Below are 23,119 nucleotides of genomic sequence, written 5' to 3'. Positions count from 1 at the left end.
TTTTGTTTCCAATTAAAACAGACAATAATTATTTCCTTGATAAGGACATGGACTCTTTTTGACTAAATATGACCTTTTAAATGCTTTAAAAGGAACAACTTAAAGGCAGATTTTGCAAGACAAATGAATATGATTCATAATGCCATTCGTAATTGTGAATGTGAAAAGACAACATTAACGTCGCAGTTCAACTTTATTGTTTTAGGTTGTGGCTTGGACAGTGTCAGTGAATTTCTTTTTTTTAATGAAAATATTATTTGCAAATATTCAACAATCTGACTTCAAAAATTCTTGGTTCTTCCTGGCACCTTTATTTTTAAGAGTGTACTTAGGTTGTGTGGGTTCTATGTGCTTTGATGACATCATCATAAGATTATCACATTGCGTATCTCATTTTTCCTTATATCGTGCTGAATCCTAATAAATAATCAAAAAGAATGTGTTTGAAAAAGTTTAAGAACCTCTGCTTTACAGTATTAGTTAAGGTTTTCTATGAATGATCGTCAAGTGATTTCAATACTAATGACACATCCTGCCACAAGAAACATACTTTTTATATACAATTTATATATTACTATAATACTATCCAATAAATAAATGAATTAAAAACTTATATTTTACCTCTATGAGGCTGCAGTAGAGTCTTGTAAGCAAAGTGAAAGAACTGCAGTGGATACAAACAGCAACAAATCAACATGTGACATGCTATTCTTATAGGCACTCACTATTCATATGACATTTTGTAATACATTAAACTGCAAAGAAATACAAGTATAAACCTTGTTATATGAAAACTTCCAAAATTTTACAACAGTCTCAGCTAAATCTGACATGTATGGCTGATTTTATTCATAAATGATAATCATGTTATCATCACTCGCCTCATTCTCAAGCCTGTATGAGTTTCTCTCTTCTGTGGAACTCAAAATGAGATGTTAGGCAGAATGCTACTCTCAGTCACCATTCACTTTCACAGCAACTTTTTTCCATACAGTGCAAGTTAAGTGATTGAAATTATCATTGTCCAAAACATCAAGTCACACAGGTTTGCAACAAAATTAAGGTGATGAGTGAATTTTCATTTTAGGGTGAATTACCCTTTTAAAAGTACAGATCAATAGCTTACTTACCAGTTATCCTAGAAAAGGACTGCTTAATGTTCACAAAATGCACTGAAAATGTTTACAGATGAAGTCTATGAAGGTGAGACATGTAACAGGAATTTATAAAAATGATGAAGTGGTCTCTATTTAGTAGGGCGATATATTTTCATATGTTTCAAACAGTGGCGGATTTAGGCATGGGCGACATGGGCAGTTGCCCAGGGTAGCATCTTGTGGGGGGCCGGCACGAGGCACGAGGGGGGCGGCATACAAGCTAGAACCGCTGCTGGTTTCAAATATTATCATGATCAGCGTTAACTGCCCTTGAGTGCGTATGTTGTACACAGCTCCATTGCAGCCAGTCGTGCTGCTCAATAGAATGTCCGGATGGCTCCAGTCCGGGGTCCAGACCTGAACCACAGTCCACTAATTGATGACAACTGGCATAGCCTAATCTAGCATAGCAGCTAATTTTAGCAACTTCATACAGTCTGGGAAAGTCAAACTGCATGTAATTTTAGCGACATGCACCTGTTAGTCTAGATGTACAATAATGGCTAAATATCGAAAATTACTCAAAAGCTTATTCATCTATATTGTGGATTTTTTTATACAAGTGAAATATCAAGATCATTTTATCGCCCAGCCCTAGAATCGTTACACTGCATCTGGGTAGTTCTGGTAGTTACACAGAGCTATTTCTGTCTTTCTTGTCATGGGTTTTATGATCGAGTGTCAAGAAGTGAGACCGTGGGAAAACCAGATCGGTCCAACAGCTCGCGCTTACACTGTAGGCCGCTTCATTGGTTATAAACAGCAGTAGTAGAGCAAATGTATCAAATTATCTACTACACAGCGTTTCTGTAGGTTTCAACAAGTTAAATTTAAGACTTTTAAGACCAGTAAGAATGCAATTTAAGACCTATTTCACGCCCTTACTTGCAAACAAAATATGAAGGTTATGAAGGAAAATCGGAGTCCCAGATGTAAATGAATTTATTCACATTCAAATGAACATGACTACACAGAACTGTGTGTGCACAAGAGTAATGTGTGTGTTTGTGTGTGTGTGTGTGTGTGTGTGTGTGTGTGTGTGTGTGTGTGTGAGAGAGAGTGTGTGTGAAAGTGTGTGTGTGAGTGTGGGCGGGTTTAGGTGGTTTACTAAGACTTTTTTTTAGATTACAAACTGGTAATTACAAGGATATTATGCTATAAATGTGGTTTATGAGGACATTTCTAGTGTTCCCATAATTCAAATCACTTAAAAAAAAACATACTAAATTATGTTTTTTAGAAAATGTAAAAATGCAGAAAGTTTTTTGTGAGGGTTAGGTTTAGGGGTAGGGTTAGGGGATAGAATCTATAGTTCGTACAGTATAAAAATCATTGTCTATGGAGAGTCCTCATAAGGATAGCTGCACCAGTATGAGTGTGTGTGAGTGTGTGTGTGTGAGTATGTGTGTGTGTGGGTGTAAGTGTGTGTGTGTGTGTGTGTGTGTGTGTGTGTGTGTGCGTGCACAAGAACTAGGCAGCAGTCAAAGTTTGGAAAATATAAAAGTGATTATTGTGTAGACGATCGTGTTAGGTGGACAATTTAAAATTAATAAAAGGGAGCTAAAAACATTTACGTCATGTTTTACCTTAGGCCACCTCACAGAAGACTGGACATGCGCAAATTAACCAAACGGAGCATTTAAAAATAAAAATAAAGCGTGAAAATATAAAATATTATATATCTAAAGTGTCGTTTACAATAAATAGGCAAACCATTATTTAAAATGACAAATAAGTCGTTGAAAAAAGTAGATTAATAGTGCTTACATTTTCCGTGGCCTCCGCTAGAAGTCGTCTGTTACAGATCAGTGAGGTGCATGCGCAGAACTCCGGACGTCTGAATCTACGTGCTTTTTTAAAGGTGCAATATGTAACAATTTTCATGTAATAATATTTTTTTTTTGCCAATGTGTGAACAGCTTGTAACGCAACTTGCCTATTAAAGCCTGTAGACTGATTTTCATGCGAAGGGAGCGGGTCGCTTTTGCCGGGAAAATCAAAAGGATGTGACGTTTATGCGTGCTCCCGAAAGCCTTGCCTCAGGGCTTCTCTTCCGCTAATCAACAGCGACAACAAACTGCAACACTAGGTAAATGTGATCGTGGTCGAGCGAAAACTAGAGTGAACATCGACAGGGCATTTGATTCCTGGAGGGATCTTTGTTCGGTTTTGGGGATCAAAACCGACCCTGAATTGGCATTCTTCTTATTTGGACAGGTAAGCTTACATAACTCAAATCAAAATCAAATCAAATCACTTTATTGTCACACAGCCATATACACAAGTGCAATGGTGTGTGAAATTCTTGGGTGCAGTTCCGATCAACATAGCAGTCGTGACAGTGATGAGACAGTACCAATTTACAATAAACATCAAATTAACATAGCACAATTTAAACATCTGTTATACATAATTAAACTCAACTTAAACCATCAAATTAACACAACACAATTTAAGCATCTGTTATACATATAATTACACTCAACTTAAAACATCAAATTAACACAACACAATTTAAACATCTGTTATACACATAATTACACTCAACAATATACAAATAAAAACATACACTGTACAGTATACAATATGCTGTTTTTGTTTTTTTGTTTTTTACTATATAGATACACATTATTCAATAAAAATTAAAAATTAAAATATATATAAAAAAGTATATATATATATATATATATATATATATATATATATATATATATATATATATAGAATGTACAGTATTGTACTGTATTGACATTCAGGCTGTCGGTTGATAGTCAGTTGTTAAGAGAGACATAATATAATAACAGTAATATAATTTATGACAGTCCGGTGTGAGATAAAAGAGTAATAAAGTGCAGGGCTGATGTATTTTGATCGTGGGAGATCAAGAGTTCAGAAGTCTGATTGCTTGGGGGAAGAAGCTATCATGGAGTCGGCTGGTGCGGGTCCTGATGCTGCGATACCGCCTACCTGATGGTAGCAGTGAGAACAGCCCATGGCTTGGGTGGCTGGAGTCTCTGATGATCCTCCGAGCTTTTTTCACACACCGCCTTGTATATATTTCCTGGAGGGAGGGAAGCTCACCTCCGATGATGTGTTTGGCAGTTCGCACCACCCTTTGCAGTGTTTTGCGGTTGTGGGCGGTGCTATTGCCGTACCAGGCGGAGATACAGCCAGTCAGGATGCTCTCCACAGTGCAGGTGTAGAACCGTGTGAGGATGTGGCTGTTCATTCCAAACTTCCTCAGCCGTCTCAGGAAGAAGAGGCGCTGATGAGCCTTCTTCACAACGACTTCAGTGTGGATGGACCATGTGAGTTCCTCAGTGATGTGGACACCCAGGAACTTGAAGCTGCTGACTCTCTCCACTGGTGCTCCATTGATGGTGATGGGACTGTGTTCTCTGTCTTTTCTTCTGAAGTCCACCACAAGCTCCTTTAACTTACTGACGTTGAGGGAGAGGTTGTGCTCCTGACACCAGCGTGTTATGCAAAGCATGTGAAATATAGTGCCATAAGGATTTATCTGTGTAATTTTAGCTAACTTGATCTTGCCTGCACAGTAACTGTCATAAACAATGTTAATCTGTAATTATTCAGCAAGGTAAACTACAATAACACATTAAATGAATGCTAGACAATGTTCAAGATAATGCAAAAAGACCCATTCATTAGTGTAATGCAACTTGGTTATACAGAAAATATATACATTCTACATATATACATTGTTATAAAACAATACCACATCAATACATCAAAATGACAGTTGTGATGGAATCACATCAATACTGAATTGTGTCAACATATTTATAATGTACAGTCTATTTTATAAACAGCTACTGTCATCATCCACCAAACAGCTATCGATAAAGCTGGCTAGCTAGCTAACGCCAACATAGGCCATCATATATAATGCAGTCAATGTATCATGCAAAGAAAAGTGATTACTTCAAACTACAGTCTCGCATAGTCAGACCTATATCCACACTTTGTTTTAGCCCTGTTCCAGCACTGAAGAGTCAAATATAATAAACAGTCTCAAAGTTTGTAGTAAAACAATCATAACTGTGTAATTTTAATTATGATACCTCATCAGTCAGCATGATGCCGGTGAATCATGTTCAGCCTCTTTGTACGTTATATCATTGTTTTGGCCAGTGTTCGCATCCATATAGAGTGTGTGCACGAGCACAAGCACAAGCATGAGCAACAGGTAGCTGGCTGCAGTTCACTTAACGGCCACAGGTGTCATTAATAACAATGGTTTATGAATCTTACATACTGCACCTTTAATGTCATCAGTAAAACATGATATTAAAACAATCCAGTTTAAAACAAAAGGAAAGAACTTTCAAAAGGGTAAATCAACAGTGTACAAAATAGACATAAATTACACAAGGCATAAACATTAAGATTCAAAATTAAAGGTTTATTTGTAATCTTTTGGGCTTTACTTTTACTCCTGCTAATGTATCAAAATATTGATTTATTTCTGTTTTGAAGCGTGTAAAATTTGGTGTCTGTTATGACCATTTACATTTTTTAATAAAGTATTTTCCATAAATCAGCAATACATTTATAATATACTATGCTTTATGTTAAATTTTACTATAAAAAAACAAAACAAAACAAAAAAACATTTTCTTTAACTGCATATCAGTACCATCATTAATCCTTACAAAATAGTCCAAATCGCACCAGAACATTTTTGTTTGGATGCAGTCAAAAAAAGTTGCATTCAACATCAATGCTAGGCAACAAAAAGTACATTTTAAATCAGTGCCTTTCTTAAATCTTGGAATAACTTGGTTAACAGGGTAAATCCAGTGAATAATCTCAAATGAGACTTCTCAAATTTTGTTGGTGATACAATATCGTCTTGTAATTTTAAAAGACTCTTTCCAGTTAATATTTAGAAATTGTCCATTTCAAAAACCTTTGGCTGAGGGAATTTTCCTAGCTGTTTTATCTGTAATAGTTACACCTTCAAACTTAACACTGAAATCAAAATTTGTTATGGAACATTAAATTTTTTTTTACAATTAAACAAGTTCTAATGGTACAGCATCAACCACAGTCTTAAAATCCTTGTGGGATGCTGAGAATTAATACTTTTCCGAGAATTCTGAGTACGTAAGTAAGTTTCCATTGCTATTAAATAATTGTTACCAATTTAAAACAGCTGTCAAAAAATTATTTATTTCTGTGCTTAATTTTTTTTATTGTTCCAAATTAACATCTGTGAGGGGAGAAATGGTGCTTATACATAATCATCCATGACACAATGTTGCAAATTAGATAATGGGAAGACTGCTGAAATCAAATTTACAATTAAGAAAAAATTCAATGCCGCCAATTTTCTCTAAAATAAAATTTGAGATCCATCATTTATCTTTTGAACGAATATAATTTAATCCATTTCACTTTGAGGATAATGTTGGACAATTCAAAATCAAGCAGGCTACATTTGAAACACCTTGATTCACCTAATGAGGTGATTTCTCCAAATGAAATTATATTTTTTTATTTACTTGATTAATTACAGATTTTGGAACATCTATAAACATTGCACTATACAAATCTGTCTTGATAACTGTGCGCTGCTCTATCCGAAGATTAAAATTAAAAGAGAATTTTGTCTCGTGTGCCCATTCCAAAGCATTCACAAAGATGAAATATAATTTCATATATAATTAATAATCATTATTTTCCTAAGTGAACTGTTTGGCAGTGTGGTAAATTGTCCTTTGCTGACATTTATTTGCCATTGAAGTAGTCAATGATGATATACAGTATATATATATATATATATATATATATATATATATATATATATATATATATATATGATAGCATATATATATAATAAATAGCAAAATTATGGCAATATCGATTCATTTCTTTCAGTAAAATGCTTGGCAAATGTGGTGAATTTACCTTTGGCAGAGCTCTCAACAAGATTAAAAAATTATCATATGAATTATCTGGAGACCAAACTATCACGTCGCTGCAACACTCCTCATAGGATTAATTAGCGTCGTTTTCTGAGGACATGGTCACGACATCTCTGGATGTCAGCCAAGATTCTAAAAAATGGAACTTTACGTTGTGACGCCATGCAAGGTTCGGATGTGTGAACGGTGAGCTCTGTGCACTTTGCTAACATTAATGTCATAACCCGGTGAGATTCGATACACTCTGTTCCATAACTGTTTTAGGAGGACAATATGTCAGAGAATTCAAAATCCTTGGGATCTGGAGACATTAAAAGACACTTACGTGCTCAAGTTGACACTCCCGTGGTGGCCTCGAGCCCAGGAGTCGATTTGGTCAGAGAAATGAGGGAAATTCGGCAAGAAATGTTAAACATGTTGGCAATGCCGACAAAGGTCTTTGCTGACTTGGAGGATCTTGCTGTAATACGTCAATCGATCACTGCCATGGAGACGAAATTCACTGAGGTGGTTACAAGAGTGGGGGATGTCGAAAAATGGATCGATTATCTGGAGTCATTGGAGAAGGAATTATCTGCTAATCTGCTAGCGACCAAGGTGGATTTGGAGCATGTCTGGGAGAAACTGGAGGACATGGAGAACCATAGCCGGTGGAATAACATCCATATTGTTGGAATTCTTGAGGCCGAAGAGGGTCAGGATATGGTGAAATTCCTGGACGGACTCTTTCCGAGTGTGCTCGACATAAAAGACCATAAACTGGAAATCGAGCGAGCTCACAGGGTTCCGGCACAGCGATCCGCTGAGAGAGACAGGCCCTTATCAATTCTGGCCAAATTTCAAAGAGGAGTAAAGGAAGGCTTTCTTGGAAGAACCACAGCATTTTCTTGTTCCCAGACCTTGCGAATTCGAAAAGAGATAAACGTGATTGATTCAAGGAATGCAAGAAACTCTTACATCAATGGAAGGTCGCTTTTGCACTGATGTTCCCAGCCAAATTGAGAATAGATGCTTAGGATGGCCGTAAAACATTCACATGTCCCCAGCCAGGGATGTCCATCATAAAGTCAATGGAGTGAGTAAGTTATTTTGTGGTACTCACGTTGCAGCCGAGTAGACTGACATACTGAACATTCACTTGACTGTCCGAGGAAACTGAGCACCTTTTTTGTTTCTTTTTGTGCTGGTTCCACTTAGCGGCTGGAGTTTGTTTGTGGAGTAACACTCCTTCGGGTCAGCTTTGTGGATGAATCTGCACATTCTTTGTGCTTATTCCTCCTGTTGGCTGGAGTTTGTTTTGTGGAGTATTTCTTGCAATTCATTGGAGTGATTAGGTCATTTGTTGCACTCATGTAGCAGCCGAATGGGCCGGCTCACTGAACATTCGTTTGACTGTCCGAGGAAACTGAGCGCCTTTTTGTTTTTTTGGTGCTGGTTCCGTCTAGCGGCTGAAGTTTGTTTTGTGGAGGAACACACCTTCGGGACAGTTATGTGGATGAATCATGTTCTATGTGTTTACTCCACCTATTGGCTGGAGTTTGTTTTATAGATTATCTTTTTTTGTTTAATTCTGTCTCACAAAATTTGTATAGAAGCACCAGACTTGAGCAATCCTACGGCAAAGTTTTCGCTGGGGCTCTCATAGGCGTACATGGACTGTTTGAGTTTAGAGGGATGGACGCCAGTTGGCGCTGTCATGCGCGGGGTTAATGCACACGTTTTTTCTTTTTTCTGTTTGTTTGGTTTGGGGGGAAGTTTGGGGTTAGACTGTTGCACTAATGTTGGAATGTGGTCTTTATAATTTTGTTTTTGACACACAGTCTATTTTTTCTAATATGTCAAAATGTCAGATGTGGATTGTCTCTCTCCACATGGAATGTGAATGGGTTGGGGCACCCCATAAAAAGAAGGAAGGTTATTTCTCTTCTTAAGCATAAAAAAATGATATAGTGTTTCTTCAAGAAACGCATCTTTCCCCGCAGGAAGCTGAAAAATTTGGGAAGATATGGGGTGGACATGTTTTCTTTAGTGCTGGCTCAAGTAAGAGCAGGGGAATCGTTATACTGACAAGTAAGCTTCTACAATTCAAATGTCTCAAACAGATTAAAGATAAATTAGGAAGAGTCATAATTGTTTTAGCACAAATTCAGGGGCAAAGTCTTATTTTGGCTAATATTTACGCACCTAACGTTGATGATCAGGGCTTTTTTATAGATTTTGAAGGGATGTTCCAAGCCGTTGGCACCCCTCATGATATAATATTGGGAGCAGACTTTAATCTTTTGACGGACTCCTTTATCATAGTGAAGCAAATGTGTGTAACACATAGCAACACTGACATTTCACAGGATGTGTAAAAATCTTGGTCTTACAGATATTTGGTGACTTTTGAACCCATCTGGTAGGGACATGCTTGGTTTTTGGGTGATGTGGGCAGGTGGGCTTCATTACAGTACATTTATCTATGATTGGGAAGGTTAATGTTATTAAAATGAATTGTATTCCAAAATTCAACTACCTGCTACAATCTCTCCCTGTAGATGTCCCCCTCCTTATTTCAAGCAATTTGATAGCATTGCGAAGTCCTTCATTTGGAATGGTAAACGTCCCAGATTACATTTCAATAAGTTACATAGGCCGATTGACAAAGGTGGGCTAGGCCTACCCAAGATTTTGTTTTATTATTATGCATTCGGTCTCTGACATTTGGCTCATTGGTTGCTTCCACTTGAGAGAGTCCCTCCCTGTTTTGTATTGAACAGGAAGTTCTTGCCCCTATTTCGCATTGCAAAGCCTTTCTATTAAACTAACCGGAGAAGTTAAGTTACACCCCGTTATCTCACATTTGCACTCGGTATGGACAAAAGTGTCCAGAGTGTTTAATTCATTTATTTAAATGTTGCCTCAAGCATATGGCTGAACCCAAAATTATGTATTAATAAGTCCCCTTTCTGCTGGTCAGAGTGGATTGTGAGGGAGGTTAATACGCCTGGTGACCTATATGAGAGTGGAGTGTTGAGATCCTTTGAAAATATGGTTCAACATTTTAGGATTCCCAGATCTCAGTTCTTTAGGTATTTACAGCTGCGCCACCTGCTCTGTACTATATTTGGGAGTAGCATACACCCCCTAAAGCGGCAGATACCCTGAGAGTGGTGATTACTGTTTTTGGAAAAGGTCATGAGGCATCAGTGTATTACTCCCTGCTAGTTCAGAGTCTGGGGGACGGAGCTTCAACTTCTCTCAAGAGATTATGGGAGAAAGATAAACTTGGTATTGGAGGGAGGAGTGTGGGCTAGGATTCTAAAAAATGTCAATTCTACATCTAGAGATGCAAGAGTGCGCCTTATGCAATTTAAGATTTTTCATCGATTCTATTGGACCCCCTCTATTTGTATAGGCTTGGTCTTAAAGACAAACCCACTGCTGGCAATGCCAATCAGAAGATGGGGACACAACCCATGTTTTTTGGTGGTGTTAAGATCCAAGAATTTTGGTTGAGAGTTAAGAGTTTTTTGTGTGACGTATTGGACACTCAATTTTCATTTTGCCCCAGACTCTGTATCTTAGGCGATGGGGCGGTCATTAATATAGGGGATAGATATATAAAAAGTTGGGTCCTAGCCGGAGTTATAATCGGCAGACAGATCATTCTTAGGGGATGGAAGTCGGCTGGAGCACCCTCATTTCAGGAGTGGTGCACAGAGATGGGCGGGGTGACGGCATTCGAGGAGGTGACATATAGAAGACTGGGAAAATGGGATTTGTTTAATAGGAAGTGGGGTAGATATTTGGCCTTTTTAGAGGGTTCTTGGGGAGGGGTAATGGAGAGGGATTTGTAGTTTTAAATATGTATGTGCATTCTTATTGTTTTTTGAAAGTATACTTTTTTTATGCTTTTTTTTTTATGTTCTAAATAATTATGACCACTGGAGTGCGTGTTTGGGTGGGGGATGTTCGGGGGTAGGGGCTTAATGTATATAATTTGATTTCGTATTTTCTGTTATGTTTATTTAATTTGTGAGTGGAATCAATAAAAATTGTAAAAAAAAATTTTTAAAAATGGAAGACGTCGTCACAACGTCGTCAGAAAGTAATGTCATGCTGACGAAAGGACGACTAACTTGTGACGTCATAAGAACGTACTGTGTTTGCTGGGTAGATACAAGACTGGCATACATTTGATTGATATTGTAGCGTGTTTAAAGATTATGTGCGAGTGTCATGAATGCATTGATAATATAATGCACTAAGTTCGATAGTGCTTTCGTGTTGGATTCCGGGGGGTTTGGTGTGTGCACGTGCATGACAGGCGGTGGTGTGTGAGAGAAGTGAGGGAAAGATTTTGAGAAATAATTTTTCGTTAACTACGTGTTGCCTCTTACCTGTTGTATGGCCAAGAATAAATCTCAGAAAAGTACAATGACTGCATTCATTCATTAACAGTGACTGTTACAGTAATATGTTATAGCCTATTACAAGTTGATGTTATGCATGTCCCCCTTAATTATCACCCCCTCCCACCTCTGCTGCTGTCTGTCAGCCCATAAGAAAAGTTTACTTGTGTGCTTGAAGCCAAAAACCGGGGAGGGAGAGATGGTAATAGCGCAGGTCAAGGTAATCAAATAGCAAAAAAAAAATTACATTAAAATAAAAAAGGTCACCATCCTAATATACATCCTCTGACAAACCATCAGTAAAATCACAGCCCTGTATCAACAAGCCATGTGATGTCATAAACCACTATACGGACGGGATTCGTTTTCTGTGGGAACATTTTATGATTGCCAGAGTTCTTATTGATTTTAATCCTATCCAAAACGAGCATATCCGTATTTCTTTCTTCCGGGAACGTGCATGACAATAAAGATTACAGTGTTTTTATCTTCTATATAATGCCCTAAAATAACCCAGGTAAAAAGGTAGTCCACTGCGGAAAAGTGGTAAAAAGCCAGTGAATTTGTGCTGTCTGTGAGCACTTAAACTATTGTTGTTTCTGAAGTTCTCTGTGTCTAAAATCATTGGTCAAAGACACCAGAAAATGAAAAGACGTGCTTCACATCCTCAAATAAAGGCTTAAGAAAAACATGCCTCAACCCATAGGCAGGGTTGTGGAGTAATGGAATACATGTAATGGAATTACGCATTTAAAATACAAAATATAAGTAACTGTATTCCACTACAGTTACAATTTAAATCATTGGTAATTAGAATACAGTTACATTCAAAAAGTATTTTGATTACTGAAGAGATTACTTTGCATTTTATTGTCATTTATTTCATTTAATATTTAGTTCTTTCAGATGGAAAACATTTATACATATAAATGATGCGATCCAAAGTGCATTTGAACAGCGGTGAAACACTTACTTATGATGTGTTACATTCATACGAGCAGACAGAGAAGTACGTTTGGAGTAAGTTTGGAGCAGAAGAAACAGAAATAAACCTTGTGTAAATTGTCAGCTTTACGCTAAGCTAAAATGCTATTTCTAGCCATTTTACATGCATTTTACCAGGCACGATCATATTTTTCTATCAAGAAAATTAGACCTTTGATATTAGGGCCAATAATAATTTTTGTATTGTTTTCCTGTAAAAATATCTAAAAATCCTTAAAACAAGATCAATTAGATTGATCTTGTTTTAGAAACAACACTGCATAAGATATTTAGGTTTTTCAGAGGATGTATTTTTAACATGTGTATTTTGTCTTATTGTACTGGCAGAGTTTTTATAGTCAAAACAAGTGAAAAAATCTACCAGCGCTGAAGAAGTAATCCAAAGTATTTAGAATACATTACTGACCTTGAGTAATCTAATGAAATACATTACAAATTACATTTTACAGCATTTATTCTGTAATCTGTAGTGGAATACATTTCAAAAGTAACCCTCACAACCCTGCCCATAGGCTATACACAACAATCAGCGTTAACTATTTAAAGAGAAATAAAGGATAATATTTTCTTTTGGTTAGGAGAAGTGTAGCCCCACATTTTGGGATATATTTTCTTTCTTTCTTTTTTCTTTTTCTTTTTACATGTACACACAAATGTGCACCTCCCACTACAGCACCCCCAACATAAATCATATTCCCACAGCCATGCAATCACATGTGGTCAGGTGAGACACGTCGCTGTTTACACCTGGTCACTTAAATGTGTCTCATGTGAACACTTGTGTTCGGCTTTGTAGGGGAGGGTGTATGTTTCATGATGACATACATCAATCACAATGCCAGTGTGTTACTGCATGATAATAAAGCACAACAAAGTCAGTAAAGACATAGAAAAAAAATAAATAAAAAAAAATGGCACACTGTTTCTCCCAGATGTAGTTGAAATTTAATCTAAGCACAAATGCAACATGTCAAGTAGAATTATCCGTTATTTTATGATTACCTTTATTAAAGGAGCTTCAAGTGTTTGTGCTTGTCATCGGTGTCGATATCAGACACACTAAAGAAGATCTGTGAAGCTCTCATGATTGTGTATGTATACACTCTTTTAATTTTCCAATCGGATGGTTATTTCCTTTTAAAGCCACTCATTATTGGCAAAGTTTGCTCTTGTTTAAGCACAGCAGTTGATTGACAGGTGAGGGGTGGCACTTCGCTGCTGTCCAGGATGCATACAGGACAAATTAGCATTTACACCTTAAATGCAATGTGGACAAATGCATTTTTAACCACATTTGTATGAGATTTTTGTGATCCGATCACAAGAAGTTTAGACCCCGTTGAGACCTGTATTTAGGGCTGACCACATGTGATCGCATCTTAATACCAGTTGGAAATGGGGACATTGAAATCAAGCCACAACACAAAGAAATCAAGTCACAACACAAAGAAATTCATCCACAACACAACGATATTAAGCAACATCACAAAGAAATCAAGCCACAACACAAATAAATTACGCTGCAACACAAATAAATTCACCCACAACACAACAAAATTATGCCACAACACAAAGAAATTAAGCCACAACACAAAGAAATTTAGCCACAACACAAAAAATTAAGCCACAACACAAAGAAATTAAGCCACAACACAAAGAAATTTATCCACAACACAAATAAATTAAGCCACAACACAATGAAATTAAGCCACAACACAAAGAAATTCATCCAAAACACAACAAAATTAAGCCACAACACAAAAAAAATCAAGCCACAACACAAAGAAATTAATCCAAAACACAACGAAATTAAGCCACAACGAAATTCATCCACAACACAAATAAATTAAGCCACAGAACAATGAAGCCGCAACACAATTAAATTAAGCCACAACACAAAATAATTCATCCAAAACACAACAAAATTAAGCCACAGCACAAAAAAATCAAGCCACAACACAAAGAAAACAAGGCACAACACAAATAAATTAAACCACAACACAACAAAATTAAGCCACAACACAAATAATTTAAGCTGCAACACAAATAAATTCACCCACAACACAACGAAATTAAGCCACATCACAAAGAAATCAAGCCACAACACAAAGAAATCAAGCCACAACACAAAAAAACAAGCCACAACACAAATAAATTAAACCACAACACAACTAAATTAAGCCGCAACAAAAATAAATGAATTCACAACACAATGAAATTAAGCCGCAACGCAAATCATTGAATCCACAAGACAAAGAAATTAAGCTGCAACACAAATAAATTAAGCCACAACACAAAGAAATTAAGCTGCAACACAAATAAATTAAGCCACAACACAAAGAAATTAAGCCACAACACAAAGAAATTAAGCCGCAACACAAATAAATTAAGCTGCAACACAAAGAAATTAAGCCACAACACAAAGAAATTAAGCCGCAACACAAATAAATTAAGCCACAACACAAAGAAATTAAGCCGCAACACAAAGAAATTAAGCCGCAACACAAAGAAATTCATCCACAACACAACAAAATTAATCCACAACACAAATAAATTAAGCTGCAACACAAATAAATTAAGCCACTACACAACGAAATTAAGCCACTACACAAATAAATTAAGCTGCAATATAACAAAATTAAGCCACAACACAAATAAATTAAGCTACAAAACAAATAAATTAAACCACAACACAATGAAATTCATCCACAACATAACAAAATTAAGCCACAACACAACAAAATTAAGTCGCAACTCAAATAAATTAAGCCACAACACAAATAAATTAAGCCACAACACAACGAAATTAAGCCACTACACAAATAAATTAAGCCACAACACAAATAAATTAAGCCGCAACACAAATAAATTAAGCCGCAACACAAATAAATTAAGCCACAACACAACGAAATTAAGCCACTACACAAATAAATTAAGCCACAACACAAATAAATTAAGCCGCAACACAAATAAATTAAGCCACAACACAACGAAATTAAGCCACTACACAAATAAATTAAGCCACAACACAAATAAATTAAGCCACAACACAAATAAATTAAACCACAACACAATGAAATTCATCCACAACACAACAAAATTAAGCCATAACACAAATAAATTAAGCCATAACACAAATAAATTAAGCCATAACACAAATAAATTAAGCCACAACACAATGAAATTCATTCACAACACAACAAAATTAAGCCACAACACAAATAAATTAAGCCATAACACAAATAAATTAAGCCACAACACAAATAAATTAAACCACAACACAATGAAATTCATCCACAACACAACAAAATTAAGCCACAACACAAATAAATTAAGCCACAACACAAATAAATTAAGCCATAACACAAATAAATTAAGCCACAACACAATGAAATTCATTCACAACACAACAAAATTAAGCCACAACACAAATAAATTAAGCCACAACACAATGAAATTCATTCACAACACTTCAAAATTAAGCCACAACACAAATAAATTAAACCACAACACGATGAAATTCATCCACAACACAACAAAATTAAGCCACAACACAAATAAATTAAACCACAACACAATGAAATTCATTCACAACACTACAAAATTAAGCCACAACACAAATAAATTAATCCACAACACTACAAAATTAAGCCACAACACAAATAAATTAATCCACAACACTACAAAATTAAGCCACAACACAAAGAAATTAAGCCACAACACAAAGAAATTAAGCCGCAACACAAAGAAATTAAGCCACAACACAAATAAATTCATCCTTAACACAACAAAATTAAGCCACAACACAAAGAAATTAAGCCGCAACACAAAGAAATTAAGCCACAACACAAATAAATTCATCCTCAACACAACAAAATTAAGCCACAACAAAAGAAATTAAGCCACAACACAAAGAAATTAAGCCACAACACAACCAAAATGAAATAATTAATCCCAATTAATTTATTTGTGTTGTGGCTTAATTTTGTTGTGTTGTGGATGAATTTATTTGTGTTTTGACTTAATTGTGTTGTAGCTAGATTTCTTTTTGTGTGTTGTAAACTTTTGTTTGCTTTGCCAATATCGTTGTGTTGTGCACATCTGGCCCACCGCAGAGGGCTACCACTGTCAATAAATAAATAATCCCAAATGACCAAAAGATTCTGAAAGCTCTGAAACACTGTTTGTAGGAGAACTATTCATATATATTTGAGTAAAACATAACTGTATTAGTAACTATTGTATTCTAGCAGGAGATATTGTTACCATTACAAGTAAAATTCGTAAAAGAGGGAAACTTTCTAAAGGGTTTCCATTCGAAAAGATCAAAGTTTAAATTCCCTCAAACTTCCGACCAATTATTGTGCTGCGACCAGCAGGTGGCACTATTTCACTATATAAGCATGAGACCTCTCAGTAGAGGCGGTTGTTTCTGAAATACGTGACTGCACGTGCTATCATAGTGTGAACATACTGTAGGCTATGTATTAAAAAGACCGAGGAGCGCAAGGAAACGTTTAATCTGTCTTTCAATAAAACAATTCAACATGTTTCTTCTTTTTTCTTCAATACCCAAATACTGTAATTATGAGGGTAGCTATAGAAAGCACAGCCTAATCATTAGTAAAGCGTAATGATTGTCGGTGTTTGACTGACTCTAGTATACTAGGCTACACTCTGTTAACTAAGGTGACCATTAGCAACATGAGTGTCTTCAAGAAAATGGCTCTCCCAAGTAGGCTATGAGAGAGCAGCCAATTCTGTAATTCCACGTTTAGGTGATGAACAGGTTTTTTTCTGAGCAGCATGTCTTAAGATAAGAAGACTCTGGCCATTTATTCAGTGTCAGGGTGCTTTTGAGCGCGCGGTGTTATTCTCATTCATTCCCTCTACCCTGCATTCATGGTCATGTTAAGATCTTTTTAAAGCAGTCATGCTCTTTAAAGTTAAAATCCTCCGAGGCAATTGTGTGTAGACAGCATGCCGGGCTGTATATTTTAAAGTTGGCCTTCATAGTTTCCTTTACAGTCATATTTAAATAGTGTTGTGTGCATGTTTAAACCTTTATTAATAATTTAGTAATTATTCGAGTAGCAGTAGTAATGAACAACCGGCATACAGTGTTCCTATTTTTAAAACAGCATCCTAAACCCTCTCTAATAATTACAGCGTCTCCTATTCGCGCCTCAGAGAAAACAGCGAGCCATTGCTTTGACGTCACAATGATGATGATGATGATGATTGGAATCTGAAAGGCGAGTGTAGTGCGCGTGAAGCGGCTTCTGTGAACATCAGTAGGTTGATGCCTTAATAACAAGTGTTCAATTCACGCGCCAGTTCAAGGTAAGTGAAAACAACTTTGCCGGCTGAACCTTAATTTTTCTTCCAGTTGCTGTGACCGACAATGTAAATGTTTATTAGTTGCTGCAAGAATAAGTTATTTCTGAGTATCGGATGCAACTTGTTTGCCTTTTAAGATACATCACGCGCGTGTTTATGTCAGTCAGCATGATTGTGTCTTCAGGACACGTACTTGTAAGTGTTATCAAATGATCAAATATAAAAAAGAAACTACTGCGAATGTTCCTAAAAGCGACATGTCAATCAGGTGCAATATATATCGCAATTGCTTGTGCAGTAAAGACAGCTTCTTGATACAGACTGTTGCACGGAGGAATCATCAAATGACTGTGTTGTCTTCGCTGTCTCAGATCTTTTGCTTTTACTGTGATATTCTGCACGCTTAATATAGTCGTTGTGATGTGTGACTCCCATAAACTGTAATTCACAGTGCCGGTATATTTGAAAGGAAGGTATGTTGGTCTGATTAAAAGGCTGAAAGGTTATGAGTGTGTATCCGTACCCTTTTCCCCCATATATCATTGTTATTAAATGTGTTTAACATATCTAGTAGCAACCGCAGCATTTAAGATAACACGAGCTGAACTTATAATATTGATTGCACGTTTATCCTAAAAAAAAAAAAAAAAAAAAACAAAACAAAACAAAACAAAAAAAAAACAACAACAACTGAGATTTGAATAAGATACTATATATATATATATATATATATATATATATATATATATATATATATATATATATATATTTCGCGATTTAAAATAATAATAATAATTTACAAAATATATTTTAATTATTATAAAAAATATATTCTTTATTATTTTTGATTTGAAATAGTTGACTCAAAATAATAATAATAAACAAGCTTCTTTTTTTTTTTTTAAAGTTCACTGTTCAACTGTTAATTTTGTTGTGTGATTGTGACACATTATGCTGAGATGGTATTGCTTACTGAAATGTCATTCGGAAATGTCATGTGAGTGAGTTTTTATTCTTTTATTGGACTGTCACACTAATTTCTGTGTGTTACCAGAAATTATAGGTACAGTTAAAACAAATGAACCTTTAAAGGGGTCATGTCATTAGAAATCAAATTTTCCTTGATATTTTGACATTTAAGAGGTCAATGTAGACCTACTATAAAAACTGTAAGTTTCAGAACTCAAAACGTCCTCTCCTGTCCGAAAAGAGCATTTATTGTTTCTATTCTGCAAAAACGACTTGTTGTAATATTAGCTACATTGTGACATCATTGTGCAGTGTCATTTGAATAGCCCTGCCTCCACAACATACATAATCGTCGTGGTGAACTGATAGATTTGCTGAGGTACTTCAACTCTGAAGGTTGTACTGTTGTTACTATAGTTAGCTTTTAACCAACGAAAAGATTAAGATGTCTAGGAAGGTCCACAGACGTTATTGTGTTTCTGGTTGTGGAAAAACTGCATTGCTGCTGAAATGATTAGTCGACGTTATCGACAACATCGACAATAAAACATTTTTGACAAAATTTTTCATTGTCGAACGGTCGTTTCATCTCATTTAACGTAACATGAAATATGAAACTCTAATGATGACGTGCGAGAGCAGCACTGCAGTTCGCGCCTGACTGAGGAGAGGAAGAAAACGTAACTCACAGTCCAGACGCACTCCAAACCTTCCAAACAGCTTCAGGTGATGTAAATCGCAAAGTATGAGGGAATTATAATGCAAAAATACAAAATAAGTAAATACAGAAGCAGTCTCGTTGTGAAATAAGCAGAACTGGAGCTGCTGCTCTGCTGAAGCAACACTTGCGTGTTGAGCATCTTTAAAGGAAACAACCCCGGCGTCACATCTTTAATGCAGTTATATTTAATGCATTATAGCTTTATTAAAGTTCAAATAATAAGGAAGCAGGTCATGTAAATAACTGCAAACTCCAAAACTGTCATTTCTCTGTGCAGACAGCACCTCTTCTATGAGTTGCGCGAATATCCCAATTTAAGGGGGAGAGATTGAAACTGTAGCCGGCTGATACACACTCTGTCGCGGGGACGCTCATCCCTCGAGCGCGCACGCTTAATGCAGCTAGATTATAACGTGATGGCTCACGACTTATTGAATCATAATATATGTGTCACTGTGCATTTCGTATCCTGAAGAAAATTGGCAATACGCAGCTTTATTGATAAGAGACAGTTTTTTTTTTTTTTGTGAGTTCAAAATTCATTGAAGTGAACAGAATTGTGAGAGATGGTAGTCTTCTCCCCATTATACACTGCAACAAAATATTGTATTTTATAATTATGTATTGTTAGCAAGCACGTTTAATTCAACCTTTTATGTCGGGGCACAAGCTGAATAATCGGTGAAGAGCTAATGATTAATCATTGCAGTAATCGCAGAATAGTCGAATAATCACTCTAACAATCATTAGATTAGTCGGTTATCAAAATAATCATTAGTTGCAGCCCTATTGCTGCATAGGAATGAGTTGTTTATTTAAACGAAGTTCCTGAACGCGTTGGGATTATGTTTTGTTTGGCACAATTTTCTAAGAATACTTTTGAGAACTATAATGATTCAGACTTTACAAAGAAACTTGTATTGAAAGATGGAGCAGTGCCAACTATACTGGACATGACAGTAATGCGGTGAGTAACAAATTTAATACTGCTGTTTCTGTGTTTGTTTGATATGTAAGGAAGTGTATAATCAGCTGTTTTTAATCGCAAAATACACCATGAACAGGACTCCAACACGGAGCCGATCGAGCTTATTAAATGGTTACGTACCAAAGAAATTATATATTTTCAACATATACATTTCTATAAATATTATAATACTGTATTACATAACATACATAATTGCTCACAAAATATTGATGTGAGATTAAATTATTTTATTATTTAAGAAGAATGTGTAGCGTGGAGTGCGTGTAGTAAAGGCTAGTAACTGCCATCTCATCTGTCTTGTATTAGCCAGGACATCCCGTATTTTGGCTGAAATGAACATATCGTGGCCCCCTTTATCCCGTTTAAGCATCGAAACAGTCGAGGGCGATCGCCTCCCCCGGTTGACCGGCGAACATCTCGTATTTCCCATTACATGGGATGCGTATTGTAGCGGCCACACTACAGAGGCGAACACCTGGGTCGACCATCCATTACAACTGGATACAGATTTATTAACATTCACAGCTTGTGTTAGTCTGGACTATTTCCATTGTTCATAGCTTTATATAGCGTTATTGTATCACCATATATTGTTTGCCTAATAATTATTCAGGATTGACAGTATGCCGACTTTGTTCAGTTTTCTATTGTTATTTCAGCCGGAACAACTGTAGTAGTTTGCGTGCTTCACATAAACATGGGACATGGGACTTGGGACATGGGATATAATATAGCTAATAATGATTGCCTGGACTGAGTGTTTTCAGGTGATTTTGTAAATCGCTTGCATGTTTTCATTTTTTTATTTTTTGGAAAAAACAGTTCTACGAGTGTTGGCGGGGGCTGTTTGCACCTGAAAGTTGTTAGCCAATAATAACACAGTGGGCATGTACTGTATATGAAGTCTTAAAGCACAGAAAAACGAGTGTTTCAGACAGAGGGCCAGAGCCAGCGTGGAAAAAGTTAATTTAATACTATAGTATGACTGTTTTTTGTACCAAAACCTTTAGTGACATTATAAGTAAACCTCAAGGAAAATGATAAAGTAAAAAAAAAAAAAAAAAAAAAATGCATGACATGACCCCTTAAAACCAGGAGAATAGTATCAGAAACGTAATTTCCTCACAGGCATGTCTTGAATGCTGCTGGTTCAGTTTCACCTGGCAGAAGGGCCGGCCCATCCTACAGGCAATATGTGGCCACCTAGGGCCCCGTTGGCCTGGGGTGCCCTGCGATTAAGTGCATAGTTCATGAATGATTCTTAAAAATATTAAGAAGCGGTTTCTTTCATAAAAATGTTATCATGCGACCACCACGAGTAGACCCATCATTTAATATACAAACCACAGTGACAGTGATTACCAAAAACAACATACAGTATTAAGAATAAGATGAGCTCTGAATAATCACCAAACAACAAATAACTAAAAGTTACAACAATTTTGTTTGTGTGGTTGTGTTTGTAGGCCCTATTGAAAATATATAATTTTATTTATACATTATTTTTTTCCCAAATTGGCTGAAATCAAAGTATGATTGACACTGATTCTGACCAACTTTTTGTTTTCATTGATTTTGTTGCACTAAATAAACATTTATACATAGTTATGTGGGTAGTTAAAAATGAAATTCCAAGCATTGTCAACAGTGTCCAGCTCAATCAACAGCATTTGTGGCATAATGTTGATTACAACAAAAAATTATTTTGACTTACCCCTCCTTTTCTTTTAAAAAGCAAAAATCTAGGTTACAGTCAGGCACTTACAATGGAAATGAAAGGGGCCAATCTGTACATGTTAAAATGCTAACTGTTTCAAATGTAAAGCCATAAGACATAAACAATATGTGTGTAAACATGATTTTAGTATGACAAAATCGCTTACTTACCTTTTCTATGTAAAGTTATAGCCAATTTTACAACTTTGTTGCCATGACGATGTAATGTTAACAAACCCTAAAAGACTGTAAAAATGACTATTTAAACAACTTTACATCTAAAATAATACACAAGTTTTAACAGAAGAATTAATGTAAGTGCTTTTATAAAATTATAAGCTTCACAATTCCGCCTTTAAACTCTCCAAAGATTTGTCCCATTCACTTCCATTGTAATTGCCCCACTGTAACTTTTATGTTTTATTTTTTATTTATTTATTTATTTATTTTTTAAGAAAAGGAGGGACGAGTCCAAATAATTTTTTGTGGTAATCAATATTATGCCACAAGTGCTGTCGACTGAGCTTAACTTGTATTGAACCCTAATGCATTTACCAATGCTAACAAATAGAACCTTATTGTAAAATGTTACCCTGTAATTATTATACTTACAGTTTCCATGACCTCACATTAAGACACTAGTTTATTTGTACTTCTAGAAAAATTTGAAAGAGAATGGTTAAACATTTTTTGAAAAACTTCTGATTAAAATGGTGAAGAAATTCTGACTTGCCATAGCACCTAAAAAACACACTTTCCCTTATACATTCATGCACATTTTAACCCAACATCTTCATGTTGGGTAAAGAAGTTCTTGGACATGTTATTTGTTATCAACTGGATGAAAAAAAAAGAAAAAAGAAAGCACTAAAGAATAA

At 35.9% G+C, this 23,119-nt stretch overlaps 1 protein-coding gene across 1 annotated transcript in view; it reads left to right on the top strand.

Annotated features, from left to right (window-relative positions):
* Positions 1 to 17,733: 17,733 nt before the first annotated feature.
* Positions 17,734 to 23,119, top strand: part of LOC127422215 (zinc finger and BTB domain-containing protein 16-A-like) — a 95,746-nt gene continuing 90,360 nt past the window's right edge. Inside the window, exon 1 of the mRNA XM_051665553.1 lies at positions 17,734 to 17,850. The gene's annotated coding sequence lies outside the window, so the exon portion shown is untranslated. The remainder of the gene's footprint in view (positions 17,851 to 23,119) is intronic.

The sequence above is a fragment of the Myxocyprinus asiaticus genome, chromosome 31 (assembly GCF_019703515.2).
Source record: "Myxocyprinus asiaticus isolate MX2 ecotype Aquarium Trade chromosome 31, UBuf_Myxa_2, whole genome shotgun sequence".
NCBI lineage: Eukaryota > Metazoa > Chordata > Actinopteri > Cypriniformes > Catostomidae > Myxocyprinus > Myxocyprinus asiaticus.
The sequence above is the reverse complement of the archived record's forward strand: the minus strand, read 5'-3'. Positions and strand labels throughout refer to the sequence as shown.